This window comes from Hyaena hyaena, unplaced genomic scaffold (assembly GCF_003009895.1).
Source record: "Hyaena hyaena isolate Hyena2069 unplaced genomic scaffold, ASM300989v1 scaffold_194, whole genome shotgun sequence".
Classification (NCBI taxonomy): Eukaryota; Metazoa; Chordata; class Mammalia; order Carnivora; family Hyaenidae; genus Hyaena; species Hyaena hyaena.
Genome location: NW_024080826.1, coordinates 2,417,088 through 2,438,367, shown reverse-complemented (window position 1 = coordinate 2,438,367; position 21,280 = coordinate 2,417,088).

The following is a 21,280-nucleotide window of genomic DNA, read 5'->3' as shown; positions in this document are numbered from 1 at the left end:
TTATTCACCAAAGGGCTACAGCAACTTACAGCTCAACCAGCAATTAATGAAGATCCTTTTCTACACATTTCTACCAGCAATAGAGATTATTGTCTTTGGTAATTTTTGTAAATCTGTATATGCCAACTTTAGCATATCTCTGTCAATTATTTGTTTCTGTTTAATAGTTATTTATGTCTTTATCTTTCCATTTTTCTTATTATTGCTCAACTGCTATTTATATATTATGCCTTTAATAATTTCTTTTATATGTGTTGCAAATGTTTTTCCAATTTAGCATTATATTTTTGACTTATTTGGTATCTTTTGTTATTTACATGTGTATATTGTAAATATATGTATGTATATTTATACCATTGTATATATTATATACCCTGGTATATATAATATAAATATATTAAGTATATATCTTATATATAAGCATGTTTTACAAATATTTTTAAATTTATGTATCTTAAAACCTATTTTATATATTTAAAATTTTTATGAAGTCAGGGCAGTTGACTGGCTCAATCATAGGGCATGTGACTCTTGATCTTGGGGTTGTGACTTTAAGCCCCACGTTGGGCATAGAGCTTAAAATTTTTTTGTGTGTGGGGTGCCTGGGTGGCTCAGTTGGTTAAGTGTCTGACTCTTGATCTCATCTCAGGTCTTCATTTTAGGGTTGTGAGTTCAAGCCCTGCATTGGGCTCCACACTGGGCATGAAGCCTACTTAAAATTTTTTTTAAAAAATTTAAAGGGTTCCTGGGTGGCTCAGTCAGTTTTCAGCTCAGGTCATGATCTCACGGTTTGTGGGTTTAAGCCCAGCTTCGGATTCTGTGTCTCCCTCTCTCTCTCTGCCCCTTCCCTCTCACATTCTTGTCTATCTCAAAAAAAATGAATAAGCATTAAAAAAAAGGCTTTTAAAACTTTTTTTTACATGAAGCCAACTATCTCTCTCCAGAGTTTGGGGTTTAGTTTGGGTCAAAGAAGGTCTCTGACACTCAGGTTTACATACTTTGTAGACATCAGATTATTTTGCAGTTCACCTTACCTCACTCCACCTGTCACGTGTTGTGTGGTGCGAGGGCGATGGCCGTTGTGCCCCAGCCACTTACAAATGAAGCCAGCTTCTGCTCTGAGCCAAGACCCCCTTTGGGAGCAGCTCGTGGCCGGCAAGCCAGCCTCCTGTCCCAGAGGCTGCTGCACTGCTCTGGGCCAGGGTCATCACACACTGTCCTGACTGCAGACTACTGCCTTCTTGGGTTTTTGTGCAAATGCTACTTTGCAGCAGCAACAAGCTTGTGCAGTGTTCCCACTTCTCCTGAGTACAGGTGGCTGCCTGGTCTGGCTCTCGCCTCGGTCCCTGTAGCCATGTGGTTGGTCCAGCCAGGGAACCCCAGCAGAAGTGGGGGCCTTGCCTTCTGAACGACAACAGAGGGGACTTGAGAGACCATGGGGTGGGGGAGAAGCAATGCCTGGGCCAGCGAACCTCAAACCTGCTGTGGGCACCTTGACCTCTGTGGGAGGAGGGATAGCTTCTTCCAAGCCTGGATTTCAGAACCTCTTCGCTGCTGCAACCTAGCACACCCGGACCTGTGCAGGTGCTCCCAGGACCAGGGACCAAACCAAACCCAAAGCACAATGGCAGACATTGAGGGGGTGGTCCTGCCCCACGCTGTCCCCACCAGGACTGAGTTCCCTAGAGCTTCTTACTCAAAGTGCAGTCCCTAGAGCATGACACAGTGCACAAGCTCAGGCCTCCCCAGGCCGGCAGGAAGGGAGGCCCCGGCTGATGGGAAGCGAGGCCGCCTCACTGGGCACTTGCTTCACTTACAGCGCTTGGGTCCCCTCTCTTGATCTACAGCATTTGCACACTAGCTATTGGCTGCAGGCAATGAAATGTTAGACTCGTGTGCACTGACCCCGGTTCCCTCTCACTTCTGGATTCTTGGACAAGGGCCTTCCAGGCCAGCCCTCCACAAGCCCCATCCCCCACGGGGGCGGAGCTGGGGGTGGGGGGAGGCAGGATGCAGCTGCTCTCCCTGCCACCTGCCTCCTCCCTGCAGGCCTGGGGTTCCACCGGTCAAGCCCCCAGGCAGGCCATGGACCTGCATTCAGCTTGTAGCTTCCGGCTTTTCCTCCAACATTGCCACTGATCCACTTTCCAGCTTCCAAAACTACACAGAAATTTCCAGATCTACCATTAGTGCTCCTCCCCCCCCATTCTCTTCACTCTTAGTGGATTTTTTCCCTGCATAATTCCGTTTTCGTGTATCACTATTGCCCCGAATCATTTCGGTAACAAGGCCTCAGTGGGCCAAGTGTTGTTCAAGATGGTGGTTCCCAAACATCAGCCAGCAACGCTGTGTCAGTGAGGAGAACGAGGCCTTGGGGAGGCCCAGCCCCGCCCGGACCCGGACCGAGCGTCCAGGCCCCTGGACTGGGCATTCGCCACCGCAGCCCAAGGAGACCAGCAGGCACTGTCCTCAGGTGTTCTCCTCGGAGCCCAGCAGTGCAGGCTGGGCCCCGGCCCTGAGTCACCTCCTCCCCCGGGGCCCTGCCTTCTGGATGGAGCCACCTAGAGGCCAGCACAGCCCTCCAGCCGGGGCTCTACCGCAGCAGTGAAGCGTCTGCATAAACAGTTCTGGAAAACACTTGTTGCTGCTAAAGCAAAGCCAATCGTCTATAGAGAGATGCAGTTCGTTGTTTTAACCTTGAAAGAAACCGTGTTCTGAATCAGCAGCTTTGCAGGATTTCACTCTTGAGGGGATGTTGCTCTGGAGCCTTCCTCAGATCCCCCTTCCCGGTAGCTATTAAGACCACAAGTGGACACTGGGCTCTGCTGGGGTTTCTTTTTTAAGTCAGTCCACTTGGCACTGAAACGGTCTGGATGAATCTACATCAGCCCTGGCCACTGGGCACAGGATGTGTGCCAGGGAGGGGCAGGACGGGCCTCAGGAACTGCAGGAGTTCCAGGAGCGGCGGCAGAGACAGGGAGGCAGTGCCCAGGTGGGGCCCTGGGTGTGCCCGCTCCAGGCACCGTGGGCCCTGGGGGTGGGCTGATGGTGGTTCAGAGGCCGAGGCCGAGGCGGCAGGAATCCTGTGGCCTGAAGCGGGGAGGAGAGGACAGAGCCCCTCAGCCTGGTGCAGGTCCTGGAGGCCCAGAAGCACAGCCCCGAGGAGACCGCGTGGATGGGGCGCCGGACGGGGTGCGCTGCCAGCGTGCGCTCCACCAGGCGACGTTCCACCCTGGCTGACAGCGCCCGCTGCTGGGTAAGCATGTGGCGGTAAGCTGAGGGCAGCAGGTTGAAAGTACACCCACAAAAATGAGTATCAGGGATCCGTTCGTGGGCAGGAGCGGCCCTGCCCCCGCCGTGCTGACGGGGGTCTGGAGAACTCCAGTCTCGCCCACCCCCCCTCCCCACCTCCTGCCTCCGGCCACGTTGGTGGCATGTATGCCCACTGCCATGGCCACAGCGGCTGGCTCCGGGACAGTGTGTGGCCCAGATCACTGGGGCTTTCAGGGTGGCCACAGAGGGAAAGGACTTTGCCTCCCTTCTCTGAATCAGGAGGAGTGGACGCTGGGTCCACATGTAGCCTCGTCCCCCCCACGGTCCACAGTCAGGAAATGAAACCAGGAAGAGCCGAGCAGAGACGGGAGAGAGCCCTGCTCTGCTCTGGGCCCGCTGCCCTGAGCCCCATCCTCCCTGGACACCCCAGCTGTGTGAGCAAGTGAGCCCGGTTTGTCCCAGCTGCCCTGAGCTGGGGTTTGCTCACCAGTGCGGGTTATAACTCACACAGGGTTTGGACCCTGCCCGGGGCTGAGACTTGTGACCTGCAGGAAAATCAGGGAAAGCGAAGGAAGGGGTGTTCTGGAGTCAGCGGCCCTCTGTGGGGCCCGTGACTTCACCCCTACGGGACTGGACCCCCTGCGGCTCAGGCTTCATTTGCAGAATGGAACACGCCAGAATATCAGGAGGGGCATCAGCCCTGATGGCTTTGGCAGGTAGGGGCTGAGACTCAGAGGCTGCCCTCCACTGCCCACAGGACTTGGCCAGGACCAAACTAAAACATAATGTGCTAGACTTCTCAGGTCTGGTCTCTAAGGAGGTAGGCAGTGCCGTGCTGGCACAGCGATGTCGGCTGAGGAACTGTACTAGAAGTTTCTGCCTGCTGCACTTGTTACGAGGTCATCTATGGTCTCCTTGCATTTGGCCTGGTTGGCAGATGGGTATCCCATTGCTGCACTACAAAGCAAACATCTACAAAGATTTACAAAGGGGAGGGCCTGGTGCCTCCCTCCACAAACACGCACAGGACGTCCACTGAGGGTCCTGCCCTGTGCAGGGGACAGCACGGCGGGTGACGCATGCCTGTTGAGGGCCACCGGCTATGTGTGCACATGTCGGACGCAAGACAGGGCTTGCTGAGCATGCCGCCTGCTGCCTGGGTCAGCCCAGCAGGACACAAAATGCCAAGGTGACAAAATCGTCCCCAGGGGCAACGGTGGGGGTAGGGGAAGGAACTGTGGGGAACTTCCGTTCTCTTATGCATAGTTTTCAGCATTTTGAGTGTTTCATACCAAATGTCACCTTCATAATCAGAAACGTCAGAATCCCTTCCTACCTGTCCTTCAAAGGCTGAATATTACTGTTCTTTTTCAGCTGACTGATCGAAAGAGAGACCTTGAGAGAGAGAGAGACAGGAAGAAAGGGAGAGACAGGTATAGACAGACAGAAGAAGAAAGAGAGCAAGACAGAGAGAAAAGCTTTGAATTTGCAAATCCTTGATGGCTAGTGAGGCTGATAATTTCCATGGACAGTCATTCTCTTCTGGCACTTGGTTCCTGGCTTACACCACTTTGCCCTGGGTTCTTTCTCCTTCCTTGACAGATGTGTAAAGCCCACTTATATACTCAGGGTTTTGATCCTTCACCCATCACTTATGCTGCAAATGTGTCTTTGTCTTTAAACTTTGTTCACTACAACACTGCAATCCTTCCGTCTGTGATTTTTGCCTGTGTGGCCGGACACAGAGAATTCTTGCACCTAAAACGTGTGTAGACGTTGGCTTTCATGCTGTGCAGAGTTCTATGCTTCTGTTTTTGCCACTTAAGTATCTAAATAGCTGCAGATTCATTTTGATCTAGAACATCAGAGAAAAGCTTTTTTTCTCATAATGGCTGACTGGCTGTAACAGTGACAGATGGGTGACTACTTTGCTGCTGGTGTGAAATTCTCCGTGATGGTTTAAGAAAGATGAATAAAGTCAGGTGTATTTCTTTTTTTTTTTTTTTAATTTTTTTTTTTTAATGTTTTATTTATTTTTAGGAGAGAGATAGAGACAGCATGAGCAGGGGAGGGTCAGAGAGAGAGGGAGTCACAGACTGAAACAGGCTCCAGGCTCTGAGCTGGCAGTCAGCACAGAGCCCGACGCGGGGCTCGAACCCACGAACCACGAGATCATGACCCAAGCGAAAGTCGGACGCTTAACCGACTAAGCCACCCAGGCGCCCCAAGTCAGGTGTATTTCTGTGTGGTTCTGGACTTCCTTATTTGTCCCACTGATTCCTTGGTCCTATATTCTTTCTGAATGAGTTTTAGGACTTTTTGTAAACTTACCCTAAATAAACTTTGATCTGAATTGTTTTTTAAATTTCCAAATGTACAAAACAATACTTAGGCTCCACATCTAAAAAGAGAGCATGAATTTCCCTTTCAGTGAAAAAGTAATGGCTAAGAACACTGATTTTTCAGCTGCATGGCCTGGGTTCAAATCCCAGCTCAGAAAGTGCTTTACTGTGTGACCTTGGGTGGGCTAGGAGGCCTGTCTGGGCCTCAGCTTTTCTATACATGCAACCTGGGTAGTATGAGTAGGGGCCTGACGGGTTGGCTATGAAAACTGAACGCTTTATTCATGGCTCGTCTGGGGTTAGAATAATGCGTTGCACATTCTTAAAGGAGGCTGACTTTCCTTACTTGTCACTTTCCCCACTAATATTTTGCAGTTTGCTACATGTTGGGTCCACAAGAGAATGTCAGGATTCAGTGAGTTTATGTGTAGTAAATACAGAATAGCTCATGTCCATGGTAAACACTCGGTTATACTGTCTCCTTCTATCCTGTTTGATGGGACAGATAGAGCCACCTCCTTCTACCCTGTCACCTTTCAGGAACATTCCACCTTCACTGGGGGAATGAAATCAAGGAGAAACACCTGTTTGGGACAATGATCCACATTTTCTACTCACTAACAATCTCTGTTATGTACTTTCCTATAATTCAAGCCAGAGATCAAGCCTCCCTGAGAATATACAGTCCTGCTGACGGGGGGCTGGTGGGGTGGCGGGGGTCCAGCGGGGGGTGTGCAGGGAGGCCTTGTTTTGTTTTAAATTTCATTCCCAAGCTAGACTGCTTTATGAGTTTCAGCTGGAACACGTTTTCCCATCTCATCACGAATTCGTGAGAACGCTGCCAGAGACTCACTCCGGACGGTCGAGGCTGGAGGTCTCACTCCGGAAAACCCAGCCGCGGTTCAGCACGGTCAGCAACCCGCAGGGCCAGACGTGTGGTGCGGGGTGCGGGTCAGCATCGGCGCACCCGCCCTGCCGGTCCCCGCCAGACACTGAGGCCGCCACGCCTCCGTGCCCACGTCCCAGACGCTCCCCGCCCGGGCCTGCTTCCCACTCTCCCACGGGCCGCATCTAAGGATGTGCTGGAAAACAGTTCAAGAGAGCAATAGTGCCCGCCACACACACCTGGGCACCCGTGAGATTTGAAGGAAGACTTTTTCCTCCTGTTCATTTCAAACAAAAAAAGACCAGATATTCACCAGAGAAAATACAGGTTGTGGAGGGAGGGATCTGGGGGCAGAAGACTCAGTGGGTGGAGAACAAGGGACGGTGGTGGGCGCACGGCAGGGTCAGACGGTGTGGACGCTGATGGAGTCGTGTCGGGGAGAGGGTTAGCCGTGCAGACAGAGTCATCCCTGCATGGAGCACTAGAGGATGGGGGAGAGGGCGCCAGCTGGCAGCAGCACACAGGCTGTCTGGGGAGAACATTCCGGAAGGTGCCACAGGCACAGTAATACGAACTCATAAAACACCCTAGCACATTCTAAGAGCTGTGAGTGCTTCACAGCAGTTGGATTTACAGAATAGGAGGGAGAAAGGCAGCAGAAGGTACAAATCACAGCTGGGCTCATGCACATGGGAAGAAAGATGGATTTATTATTATTATTTTAAGTAGGCTCCACTCCCAATGTGGGGCTCGAACTCATGACCCTGAGGTTAAGAGTCATGGGCTCTACTCGCTGAGCCAGCCAGCCGCTGCACCCCCGGTCCAGATTCTTTTCTGTAGACAATAGGCCTCTTTTTGCGGCCCGGGAACAAACTCCTGAGGGTCTGGGCAAAACCACAGCCACATTCCTCAAAAGAGAATTCCCGGCACAAGCGCTCCTGCAATTCCAGAGGGTCCGAGGGGCCCTGGGAGCGCGGACACAGAGCCCTGACTGGAAAGCGCACAGGCCCACAGCTGGAGTTCAAGCTGGAGTGAGGGGGTCAGAGGCTGTGTCACAGACACTCGGGCAGAAGGGAGAGCAGAGCAGAACCATCTGGAAACTGCAGGAAGCATCTCACATGAGGGGCAGGGCCAGAGCCAGCGTGCATCCAAGAACTGGGACGTGTCTCTGCTGCTGCTTTCTTTTTAATGTTTGTTTTTGAGAGAGAGACAGAGACAGAGTGTGATCGGAGGAGGGGCAGAGAGAGACACACAGAATCTGAAGCAGCTCCAGGCTCTAAGCTGCCAGCACAGAGCCCGATGCGGGGCTTGAACCCATGAGTCGTGAGATCATGACCTGAGCTTAACCGACTGAACCACCCAGGATCCCCATGTCCCTGCTTCTAACAGGTCACGTGCCTCATCAATTTCTCAAATCTTCTTCTTTTTTTTTTTTTTAATTTGAGAGAGAAGGGAGAGGAGCAGGGGAGAGAGAGAGAGAATCCCAAGCAGGCCCCACACTCAGTGTGGAGCCCGATGTGGGGCTCCATCTCATGACCCTGGGATCAAGTCCTGAGCTGAAATCTAGTTGGATGCTCACCCGACTGAGCCACCCAGGCGCCCCAATCTCTCAGTTTCCTAACAGGTACTTGGGAAAAAGGCGTCCTCCACATCAAATGTGTACTATTTTGTGATCTCCTACTTGTCAGCTGGTTAAGGCAGTGGAAACCAACTCTGAGGAACCTACACAAGACAGCGATGGGTTCTCATCCAGGGAACCCCAGGCATCTCACGGAACCAACGGGGAGACTTGCCCCGTTGACCTGCCAGGGCTCTGGACTCCTGCGTCGGCCCAGCACGCTGTCTGTCCCCAGCAGGGAGCAAGGAGCCGGTGGACTTGGGTCCAATCCCCGGGCCTGTGGTGGGTGGCCCCACCCCCCAGAGGGAGTGAAGAGCGGAGCCCAGGAGCAAGGGGGCAGCACTGCTGTCGGAAAAGATAAACAATTTAAAAACGGGGAAAGATGGTGCCAGTCACAACAGATCGATGCCAAACTCGAAAAATTCAGTCAGTTACATTTTCTTCCTCGTTGTCAGACTTTCTCTTGCTCACAAGATATTTACTGAGCACCTAGTATGTGCCATGCACTGAGAAGGACTTCAGCGGAAAAAACACAGGCAGAACCCCAAACCTCGAGGGCCTCACATTCCTGGAGGTCAGGCTCACATTTCTTCAGGGTGACCTTCGTCGGAAGGTCCCAGTGCTTCAGTGTTGGCAGGCCTGCCTGGGGTTACCTGAAGCCTTCCCATCACGGTCTCATGGTCTGTGGGTGGGTTCAAGCCCCATGTCGGGCTCTGTGCTGACAGCGTGGAGCCTGCTTGGGATCCTCCCTCCCTCTCTGTCCCTTCCCTGCTCGCGCTCTCTCTCTCTCTCTCTCAAAAAATAAATTAACATTAAAGGAAGGGTGGACACTATATCTGAAGTCCCTGAAGAATACCACGGCTCCCCCCGTTTTTCCTGTTTTGAGGAGTCCGAAGGCTTGTTCTGTTTGTCCCTGAATCTGCGCGGCAGGCGGCCACCTGCAGGTTCCCACACCCGGCACTTCCACGCTGGTTGGGGCCCGAGGGACGTGCCCGCTACTGCAGCTGAGCCACCGCGCAGGGTGCACGCGGGCGATGGGAAGCACCAGAGGGAACATCTCCTTCCCTTGAGGAGTGTGACTGGCTGCATCATGACACGGGCGCCCAAATGCGACTTCAACAACACAAATGGCAGGGCTGTGACTCCCACCGTGGAGGGACCTGCGGGCCGGTCGCAGATTGTGTCTTAGGAAAGGCCGGTGGCCAGAGGCTGGCACAGGGCAGGCGCTGGCCGATGGTCAGGAATGCCGTCGCGTGGGCCCCACCCTCCAGTCCCAATCAGGGCAGCGCCTTCCCGGCTTTCCAGGCTTCCACAGCATAGGAGTGGGCTGGCGGCAGGCTCTGACCACACCCCCCAGCCGAGGCCACCAGCGCCTGCGACGCCACGCGCCACAGGGAGAGCAGCGCCCCACCAGGCCTGCCTGCGGGGCCCACGGTCTCCTCCCCACGGAGCCCCCAGCTCGGCCAGGACACAGACCAGGAAGAGGCGGTGTAGGGGCAGGTGCCCCTGGGGAATGTGGCGCTCCCGCTCGCTCGGGTCAACGGCAGGGCAGTGTGGGGCCAGCGGGGAGACTGGTATGCCGGAACATTCCGCTGCAGGCTCCCATGACAGCCCTGCAGCGCTGGAGCAGATCCACACATATTTGTCTGGTTGCATAGTTCAGGCATGTGAAAATCAGACCCGGGAAACACACCCTTTCTTCTCTTTCCAGAAACGCTGCCTAAACTCTGACCCCTGGCGCTCCTGGCGTCTCCCAGATTCTCCATCTGGTCTCCATTATCTCACTCGGGTGCCTTCGCAGACTTTGCTGGAAATGGGAGTCCCACCTGGAGCCAGCAGCCAGTGTGTCCCTCTGCCTGTCCTCAGAGCTGACCAGGCGCCTCCCGCTGCAGAGAGGAGAGCCCAGGGTCCCGTCTACAGGGCAGCCAGTGTGCCCCTCTGACTGTCTCCAGGGCTAACCTGCTGCACACAGGAGAGCCCGGGGATCCCGTCTACCCTTGCTTGCCCCCTGCCCCAGGTGGCACGGCCTCTGCTGCTCCCTGGAGAGGGTCCGGAACTCCTGATTCCAGATCATCTGTGTGCCTGTCAGGCCGAGCACACCCTCTAACCCCGAGTCCCCTTCCCGCCTATGGCCGGGGCTCCCCTGGCCTGCGGCTGCTGCTTCCTCTGGGAGGGAGATTCCAGAGGAAAGTGGATATGCCGGGTCTGGACCTCCTCCAGGTGGTGAGAGCCAGCGGGACCCCACGAGGAGGCTGTCTGCAGGGGGAAGTGAGGCAGAACGGGCCACTGGGACCCTCTGCATTTATGTGGTCTCTTCTGCGTGGGCCGCAGGCTCCGCCCTGAGGTCCACGGGCAGAGTTGAGACGCCCAGGAGGGTGGATGGGAACTATTATGTCTCTAACTTCACTAACTTCTAACTACAGATTAGATTTCATTCCAGTGCGAATGTGGGTAACACCCCACAGCAACATCAGTGCACCTGCGCGCAGCATGTGGCCTCCACTGTATCCCCAGGCCTGGCTCTCCTGCTCCACCCCAACCTCAGAGAGACCCCCTGCACCCCCATATCCCCAGGCCTGGCCCTCCAGCTCCACCCCAACCTCACAGAGGCCCCCCTGCACCCCCATATCCCCAGGCCTGGCCCTCCAGCTCCACCCCAACCTCACAGAGGACCCCCTGCACCCCCATATCCCCAGGCCTGGCCCTCTAGCTCCACCCCAACCTCAAAGGGGACCCCCCTGCACTCCCATATCCCTGGGCTTGGTCATCGAGCACCACCCCAAAGTCACAGAGCCTCCCCTGCACCCTGAAAGCCACTGCCTGTGAGGCCGGAGCACAGGCAGCATGGGAATTACAGCGTCAACCCTGGGAGCCTGCACCTCACTGCTCAGGGGGTTTCCCCAGGACTCACCCCAGTCTTGCCCTGCCCAGCCCCCACCCGCCTTACTTCCCCGCCCCAAGGGGCTCCCTGTCCTCCTGAATACCCCAGCTATGCTCAAGTTTGTGTCTCCGGGTCAGCTTCTGAGGAAACACAGACTTTGTGTGGGCGCTGCTCCAGGCCACAGAGGGGTTTCGGGTCCCAAATGAGTCAAGGGCCCCATTCAAGAGGTCCCTCCGTCCTTGTCTTTAGGCTGAAATCTTAACCTTTCTCCATGGGCTCCAAGGTGGTATTTCTGCAGTCAGAGTAGGTACGACATCAGCTCAGATTTGCAGGTTTTCCAGAAGAACCTTTGAGCCTTATCTTTTCAGGGGCGCCTGGGTGGCTCAGTCGGCTGAGCGTCCGACATCGGCTTAGGTCATGATCTTGCGGTTCGTGGGTTCGAGCCCCGCGTCGGGCTCTGTGCTGACAGCTCCGAGCCTGGAGCTGCTTCAGATTCTGTGTGTCTCTCTTTCTCTGCCCCTTCCCTGCTCATGCTCCCCTCTCTCTCTCAAAAATAAATATTTAAAATTTTTTTTTAAGTTTTCATTTTACTTCTTTTCATTCACACATTGTGCAGGACCTCCTCAACAACAGTGAGTGTGGGGCGACCCACCTGACTGCTGCACACTTGCTCCCGTAACCACTGCCATGTGACCAAGCCCTGGGCTCCTGGGGCTCAGAACCCCGTCCTCTTTCGTCCTTGACTCTGGGTGGGGATTCAGGGCAGCCACGTGGGGGCCGGACCCTGAGTGGTGCACTCACGAGGCTGATGGGGACGCCCCCAGGCCGCCTCCCCAGCACGGCAGGCTCTGTGAGGTCGGGCTTCCCCGGAGACCCAGCCACTGTGACTCTGTGCCACCAGCCTGCTGGACTTGGGGGTGGGGCATGGACCCCACCTCTCTGTGGGAAGAGTGTCCCAGAACATGGGGTGCATGGTTGAAAAGCCACAGTATTGAATATTCCACTAAACACAACTGGAGTCGGCGTGGAGATCCTGAAGGCCATCCTGACATCACCCTAACTTGGCAAGTGGGGACTGGAGGCTGGGAACCTCGCGGTGTCCCCAGAGCTGGATCTGCTAGAGCTCAGCCCAGCCGAGAACCTGCGTGCTGACCGATTCTGGAAAAGCCTTCTGTGGATCCTCTGGAACGTCAAAGCGAACGGAGCAGAAAGCAGCTGTGAGGAAACAAGCTTCAAGGGGAAACAGCAAGAGGAAAACACACCCTCCGACATTTACTGAAAACTCCATGGTTTGTTAAAAATTTCACTTGGTTTGCCTCATTGGCTTACATTTCATACATGACTAAATCTACTACCAAAAATAAATGCCACGCATCAAGATGTGTATGGAGACTTCTGGATAAAATTCCCCATTAATATGTAAGAAAAAGGGAGGGAGGAAAATTAATCAGGAAAGAAAGAGAGGGAGGAAGAGGAGAAAGAGAGAAGGAAGGAAAGGGGGAGAAGGGAGGGAAGGAGGGAAAGAAGGAGAGAGGGAAGAAGGGAAGGAAGGGAGGAGGGAGGCAGGAGGGAGGGAAGGGAGTCTGGGTGGGGACGGGGTGGGGAGAGTGTGGATTCTGGAACCCCAGTGCTCTGGCTGGGCCTGCAGCAAGGAGGGCAGCCCTGGCCTGGAGGACCAGACGCTCGGGCTGGAGCTTCAGACGAGAGGAGGGGGCGACCTGGGCACAGCAGGTGGGTCGACGCGGCACATGGTCGTGCACTCAGCTCACCCGGATACCAGGAGCGTGAAAGCCACATTCTTCCTACAGACCCAGAAAAACGACCTCGCCTGTGGTCACTGCCGTATTGCCTGTCACTCTGTGCCTAGAACGTAATACGGCCCAGAAACCTCCGTGGAAAGCGGGCCCACGGGGCACATTAGACCCCTCATGTTGGATCTGTTCGTAGGCTCCCGGTTTTATGCTGCGAAGCATGCTGTGCTGTCGGCTCAAATCAATTAGACAGGGAGGCAAAGTCAGTGATGAAATAGGCCTGGAATAGGAGAGGGAGGGGTCTGCTTCAAGAAAGGGAGAGAAGATTTTATAACCAAACTTGTCAGTCTTGAAGGACACAGTTTTTGTTCTGAAGTTTTCTACCTCGGCCTCAGCTGGACAAGCATCTGTTGACAAACTATTGTACGTGAGGAGGTAGGGACCACCCCGGAGGGATGCACGGCCTCATGGAGATGAGGACACCATGCGATCATTTCACTAGTGGGGCTACAGACACAGGGTTGTGGGAATACGGCAACAGCCAGAAAAGGGGAAGACAGACTTCCTACGTCCTCAGAAAAACCTAAGAAGGTGTATCATCGTCAGCTCGGGCTGCATAACAAAACTCCACAGCTTGAGTGGCTTAACCACCTGAACTTATTCCCTCATAGTTCTGGAGTCTAGAAGTTCCCAACCCAGGTGTCGACGGGGTGGCTTCCTCTGAGCCTCTGCCCTCAGTGTAGAGTGGTCTCACCGTGTCCTCGTGTGGCCATCCCTCTGTGCTGGTCTGTGTCCTGATCTCCTCTTCTTAGAAGGACACCAGGAAGAATGGATCAGGGCTGACCCTAGTGACCTCAGTGTACCTTAATTACTTCATTTAAGGCCCTGTCTCCAAACACAGTAGCATTCCAGGGTGTTGGGAGTTAGGACTCCAACATAGGAGTTTGGGGGGACACAGCTCAGCCCATCACAGAAAGTACCCAGGGAAAGCGGCGCTGAAGTGAAACATTGGCAGTGTTGGCAGTCGTTGTATGTACCCAGACCGAGAGAGGACCCCAGTTTTGCAGAGTCAGAAGTATACATGTTGCACATGTAAATAAGTTCTGGGTTTTTTTTCCTCTCCAGTTATCTGCCTTTTGCCACTTTAATTTGCATGCCTTGGTCACAGAAGTTAAGAGGGTAGAAGAAAGACAAGGGTGAAGGTAATGTTCCGTATCTTGCTCTGGGTGGTGGTAACACAGATGTGTACACATAGGTAGACATTCACTGAGCTCTGACATTTGTGCACTTCACTGTATGGAGTTGATGCGATGTTCGAGTACATCAGGCGGATCCTTTCCACCACAACCATTCCACAATCGCCAGTAAGCTCACAGCCAGTGAGGGGACCTCTGCTCCCCGCTGCGGGTGTGTGGGAGTCCATGGCCATCAGAGGCCTTAGCAGGGTTACTATTTTGCAGGAAAAGGAAACGAAGCACAAAGCAGCGGTACCTGTGCAAAGTTGTGCAGATTATATGCATTCAAGCTGAATTTCATTCTGCTCTGAATCTGCATTCTCTTCGCTGTCCTTCCAGCCCCTCCTGTGTTCAGTGAGCTTCTGCCAGCTTACGATCTCAAGTCACTGTCACCTTAGTGTGACACTTGAGCCGGAAGTGCTCCCGACTGAGAGTCCCAGACAAACACTCGGTTTCTACTTGCTTGGAGGAGCGTGGGCTGCAAAGTTGAGTAGAGGGGGCTCCTTGTCCGTGGGGTGTGGGGCCTCTGGCAGCTAGAACTCCACGCCAGGTCCGTGCTGTGCCTGTAGTTTGCACAGGAGCCAGCGGGGTGTGACCTGAAGGCTCCCAAAGCTGCTAAGTTCCTAGAGAATGAGGAGGGCGCTGTGGGCACCGTGGTCAGGCTGGGCAGGCGGGAACGCGAGCCCAGGGCGGGGCCTTTCTCCAGGTCACTGGGCCAGCTGGCAGTGGCATGTCCCATCGGGAGGCGGCTGGGAAACGGTGCCTGCCTGGAGAGGGGCTAGCACTGGGGGGGGAGGGGGCAGCCTGCTGGCCAGCAGCCAGGTCTCTGCAGCCCCGTGTCCCAAGCACCAGACAGCCTGCAACTCCCGCCCCAGCTTCCGAGCCTGGGGCCCCATGTGTGCATGAAGCAGTCACCATGTAACGGTGACAGGACACGGCGATGACAAGCTCACAGTTGGATTTTATTTGGCTGAAGTGTCGGTGCTGCCCAGTCAAGGAGCAGTTGGTTGTGTAGAGGAAGACCGCCAGGTACATGTTACCCTTTGAGCGCACGTCTGGACGTGCGGGCCACGAATTACCAGAATCGCCTTCTCTCCTCTGCCGTGGCCACACAAACCATTCTGATGGGAAAACTGGCTTTCAGTGGCCGAAGCAAGCTTGCTTGCTCCCCAGAGGCTTCTGCATCGCTCCGCGGCGTGTGAAACTCGCTCTCCAGTTCGGAAACATTCGCCTTCTGAGTGCTGACTCCGCACTTCCTGCCCAAGGGGAGCTCTCAGCTCTGAGCCCCCCTGAAACCTGAGCCCTCGGCTGGAGTCGGCTTCCTTTCCCGGGAAGATGACAGGGTGAGGTCATCGCACACGGGCCAGCGGTGCAGAAACCCAGCCTTCCAGAACCCAAGACCAGACATGTGCTTCAGAAGAAAACATTTTGGAAGCCAGGTTTTAATCAACAACATTAAATGAATCACAGATTTTTAAAGGCTGCTGAATTCCAACCTGCCTGGGTGTGCTTTAGAACTGAAAACGTACATTTTGCTTGAGAGATGAGAAAACCCTAAAACACCAGCATGAACGACACAGCAAACGCAATCTCTGTAATAGTAAAAAGTAACAAAAATTAAAGAAGATAAAATAGGAAAAAGTAAAGAAAGTTTATAAGCACTTCATGTTTATCTTTGACAAAATTATATTAAAACAAACACGTGCAGGGGCGCCTGGGTGGCTTAGTCGGTTAAGCATCCGACTTTCGCTTAGGTCATGATCTCGCGGTTCGTGGGTTCGATCCCCGCGTTGGGCTCTGTGCTGACTGCCAGCTCAGAGCCTGGAGCCTGTTTCAGAGTCTGTGACTCCCCCTCTCTCTGACCCTCTCCTGCTCACGCTGTCTCTCTCTCTCTCCTAGAAATAAATAAAAAACATTTAAAAAAAAAATTAAAACAAACACGTGCACAAACTGCTCAGCCTTCTGCATGGGGGGGGGGTGCGTCTCAGACCCAGAACAGTGTGGGCTGCTGCCACTTCCCTGCCTACCATCTGACCCCCGACCCCAATGCCAGGCCACTGGGCAGCATGCCTGCGGGTCCCCGTGTCAAACAGGACAGCGCCGTGGTCCCATGACCCTGTGATGCCCCAACTCGCTGGTCATTGTCAGACACATGTGGAGTTTAGACATCTACAACGTGGTCCCAATGACCCTCATTTTGCCAAACACAGACCCTCACTGACACACTGCTTGTTGTGTGTGTTCTAATAGACTGTATTTTTTAACGTTTATTTTTGAGAGAGACAGAGTGTGAGCAGGGGAGGGACAGAGAGAGGGAGACACAGAATCTGAAGCCGCTCCAGGCTCTGAGCTGTCAGCACAGAGCCTGACACGGGGCTTGAACTCATGAACCACGAGATCATGACCTGAGCTGAGGTCAGACACTTAACCGACTGAGCCCCCAGGCGCCCCTCACTTGTTCTTTCTCCAAGACGAAACTGGAATTGTTCTGACACTTTCCCAGAAGAATCTCCCAGTGACATGACTTGGAGACCACGGTGGTGGAGTGTGTAGCCATGGTGCTGGGCTCTGTGACCCGGGACAGCTCTCCCTACCTGCTTTCTCCTGCACTGTGGACATGCCGGGGTGCCCACAGACGGTCTGCGGGCAAGACCTTCCCCAATTACTTGGCCACCAGCCTCCAGTGGGGGTGTCCTGGCCCTGCTCCCGTGGCCAGCGTGGGCCTGGACTTCAGCTGGCACGGCAGGACCACCCCGGTCCCCTTCCCGCAACGCCGGCCACCCTGCTGCCCAGCTGGAGTGCGCTGCCACCAGCCGCCGTCCTGGGCTCCCAGCCCCTGGTCTGCACCCACACCCCAGCCCTGTGGTCCAGCTGGCAGCAGCCCCAGACCTGGCCGAGAAGCACCGTGGCCAAGAACCATGCTTGCCCGGGTCACTGTGCTGACGCCCACGGACCCTGTTTCCTGGGTTTCCATCGCTATGCCACAGACATGATGGTGGACAGCAGCCCTTGTTTGGTTATGCCCACGTGGTCCTTGGGTCAGCAGTTTGGAAGGGACGCTCCAGGAGGTCCAGGCCTCGGCTGGGAGGACTCAGGCTGGAGGCCAGACTGGAGGCTTCCCCGCTCTCGTCTGGTGCTGGGAGAGGGCTCCGTCAACTAGAGGGCTGTCGTGCGGTCTTGTCTATGGGGCTCGGGCCCCTCCCAGCCGGTAGCTGGGCCATGAGAGAGAGTGGGCACGTGCCCGACAGAACACTGCATGGGTTTTCCTGGCCTCGCCTCCAGGTCAGGCAGCATTGCGGCTCCCACATTCTGCTGGTTATGACAGGTCCCAGGGGCTGCCCTGACTCACAGGGTGGGAGTCAGATGCCACCCTGCCCGGGTCCCGATGTGGCTGCCTGCAGGGGAGCTGGTGGGCTAAAGATATTACTGTGAGCCCATCTTTGGAAATTACGCTCTACCGTAATCCGTCTCAGAAACTTGTTTTTAATGAGTAAATAACAAATGGCAACTGCGGTTGAGTGATTAACTGGAGAGTGGTGGTGACCTGCCGCGAGTACAGGGGAAAGGAAAGAGAAGCTGAGATTGCTCGTAGAACAGTCCCTGGAGAAGAGAAAAAACCTCAGCTGGGGAAGACAGTGTTTTTAAGCTCTGGCTGGGGTGGTGACTTTAAACTAGGTGCCCCGGTCCCAGAAGGCGCCAGGAAAAACTGAACTGCCACGCACCCGGCACCATCCATGGCACCGGCAGCCCGGTGAAGCGCCGGCGGCGCCTGCGACAGTGGCCCGCTGAAGCGTTGGAGGTGTTCTGCGGCGACACGGACTCTGCGGACCTGAAGTTGCTACGTTCCCCCAACGCACTCGGGTTGTATCGCTGCTTGACCCCGGCGGATCTGAGGCTGTGACACTTCCTCCACCCCCCACTCAACCCCCAGCAACAGGGAAGCAGCAACCTGCCGGACTGTTCAGGGCGGTATAACAAAGCCCACGGACTGGGACCTGGAAACGAGGCAGAACGTGGGGCATAGAACTCAGCCTACCTTGGCTACATCCTCAGCACAGGTAGATCGGACCCAAAGAAGTGATTTGCAACGCTGGGTTGAGAAGGGACTGGGGCTACGCCATTCTTCTCCCCATAACAACCAAGGCGGGGCCTCAGAGAGGCCAGCGGAACACAGTGGAGACAAGACCTGCCTACGCCAAACCACGCGCATCCCTGCCAGAGAGCTGTTTTGTTGTTGCTGTTGCTGTTTTTACCTGAGCCTGGGTTTGCATGCTTATTGGTTTTGTCTGTGTAGTTTGTGTACCTCTGTTCCCTCTGTGGTGTCTGTTTTCTTTTCCAGGGCTGCCTCAAGAAACAAGCCAAAGTACACATGGAGGAGAGTCCCAGATACCACTACCAGTAGGGAAACAAAATAACCAAGTGCTCAACAAGAGAAACCAAGAGACACCATTCAAAGAACACTTCCTGAATGGATAGGCCCTGAACAAAGAGCCCTCTCATACAGAAGAACTCGCAGGGTACATGTGTACAACAAGCTTTTAAAATGAGTAAGAGACAGAAAGCTAACCAAAATGACAAAATGGAAGAACTCTCCTCCATAGAAATTCCAGGAAGAAATGACAGCTAGAGAACTGCTCAAAACAGATATAAGCAACATAACTGAACAAGAATTTAGAACAAGAATCATAAAATTAATGGCTGGGCTTAAAAAAATCATGGAGGACATCAGAGAAACTATGGCTAAAAACAACATGGAGCTTAAAAATAGTTATGATGAATTTAAAAATGCGATAAATGAGATACATAATAAACTGTAGGCATCCAATGCATGGACTGAAGAGGCAGAAAGGAGAAGACACTATTATAGAAAAAGAAGAACTGAGAAAAAGAGAGATAAACTGATCCAGGAACATGTAAGAAGAGTTCGAGAGCTCAGCGATACAACCAAACGGAACAATATCCGTATCATAGGAATCCCAGAAGAGGAAGAGAGAGGGAAAGGTGCTGAAGGAGTCCTGGAACAAATTATAGCAAAGAACTTCCCCAAACTGGAGAGGGAAGTAGACGATGAAATTCAAGAGGCACAGAGAACTCCCCTCAGACGTAACTGAAATCGATCTTCTGCAAGACATATCATAGTGAAACTAGCAAAATATAAGGACAAAAAGAAAATTTTGAAAGCAGATAGGGAGAAAAGGGCCCTAACATACAAAGGGAAACCTATCATTGTGGTGACAGACCTATTTACTGAAACTTGGCAGGCCAGAAAGGAATGGCAGGAGATCTTCAATGTGATAAACAGAAAAAATATGCAGCCAAGAATCCTCTATCCAGCAAGCCTGTCATTCAGAATAGAAGGAGAGATAAAAGTCTTTCTAAATAAACAAAAATTGAAAGAATTTGTCACCACTAAGCCAGCCCTACAAGAAATCCTGAGGGGGACTCCCTGAAGGAAGTGTTGCAAAGAACGCAAGATACCAGAGACACCACCACAAGCATGAATCCCACAAAGGACACAATGACTCTAACCCACATATTTCAATAATAACACTGAATGTAAATGGTCTAAATGCTCCAATCAAAAGACATAGGGTAGCAAATTGGATAAAAAAAACAAAAAACATCTATTTGGTGTCTACAAGAAATGCGTATTAGACTGGAAGATACCTTCAAATTAAAAGTAAGGGAATGGAGAAATATCTATCATGCTACTGGAAGTCAAAAGAGAGCTGGAGTAGCTATACTTATATCAGACAAACTGGACTTTAAAGTCAATAACGAAGGATGAAGAAGGGCATTATATAAAAATTACAGGGTCTATCCATCAGGACGAACCAGCAATTATAAATGCCTACACACCGAATATGGGAGCAGCTAAACATTTAAACCAATTAATCACAAACAGAAACTATCTTATAGATAAGAATGTGCTAATAGCGGGGGACTTTAATACTCTGCTTACAGCAATGGACCATTCAACCAGACAGAAAATCACTAAAGACACAATGGACTTGAATGACACATTGGACCAGTTGGATCTGACAGATATATTTAGAACTCTACATCCTGAGGCCATGAAATTCACTTTCTTCTCAAGTGCACATGGCACATTCTCCAAGATAGATCACATACTGGGACATAAAGCAGCCCTCAATAAATATAAAAGAATTGAGATTATACCATGCACACTTTCAGATCATAATGCTTTGAAACTTGAAATCAATCACATGAAGAAGTCTGGAAAACCTCCAAAAACTTGGAGGTTAAAGAACACTCTACTAAAGAATGAATGGGCCAATCAGGCAATTAGAGAAGAAATTTAAAAATATATGGAAACAAATGAAAATGAAAATACAACAATCCAAACTCTATGGGATGCGGCAAAGGCAGTCCTAAGAGAAAAGTACATTGCACTCCAGGCCTATTTCAAGAAATTAGAAAAAGCACAAGTGCAAAATGTAACAGCTCACCTAAAGGACCTAGAGGCAGAGCAACAAGAGCACCCCAAACCCAGTAGAAGAAGAGAAACAGTAAAAATTAGAGCAGAAATAAACAACATAGAGACCAAAGAAACAATTGAACAAGTCCATGAAACCAAGAGTTGGTTTTTTGAAAAAATAAACAAAATTGACAAATCTCTAGCCAGGCTTCTCAAAACGAAAAGAGAGAGCACCCAAATAGACAAAATCATGAATGAAAATGGACTGATTACAACCAACCCCTCAAAAATACAAGCAATTATCAGGGAATACTATGAAAAATTATATGCCAACAAATTGGACAACTTAGAAGAAATGGACAAATTCCTAAACACGCACTACCAAAATTCACATGGGAAGAGATAGAAATTCTGAACAGACCCATAACTAGTGAAGAAATCGAATCCGTTATCAAAAATCTCCCAACAAATAAGAGCCCTGGACCTGATGGCTTCCCTGGGGAATTCTACCAGAGTTTAAAACAGAATTAATACCCATTCTTCTCAAGCTATTCCAAAAAATAGAAATCGAAGGAAAACTTCTGGACTCATTTTACGAAGCCAGCATCACTCTGATTTCCAAGCCAGACAGAGATCCAGCAAAAAAAGAGAACTACACGCCAATATCCTTGAGGAATACAGATGCAAAAATCCTCAACAAGATACTTGCAAATCGAATCCAACAGCACATAAAAAGAATTATCCACCAAGATCAAGTGGGATTCATTCCTGGGTTACAGGTCTGGTTCAATATTTGCAAATCAATCAATGTGATACATCACATCAACAAAAGAAAAGATAAAAACCATATGATCC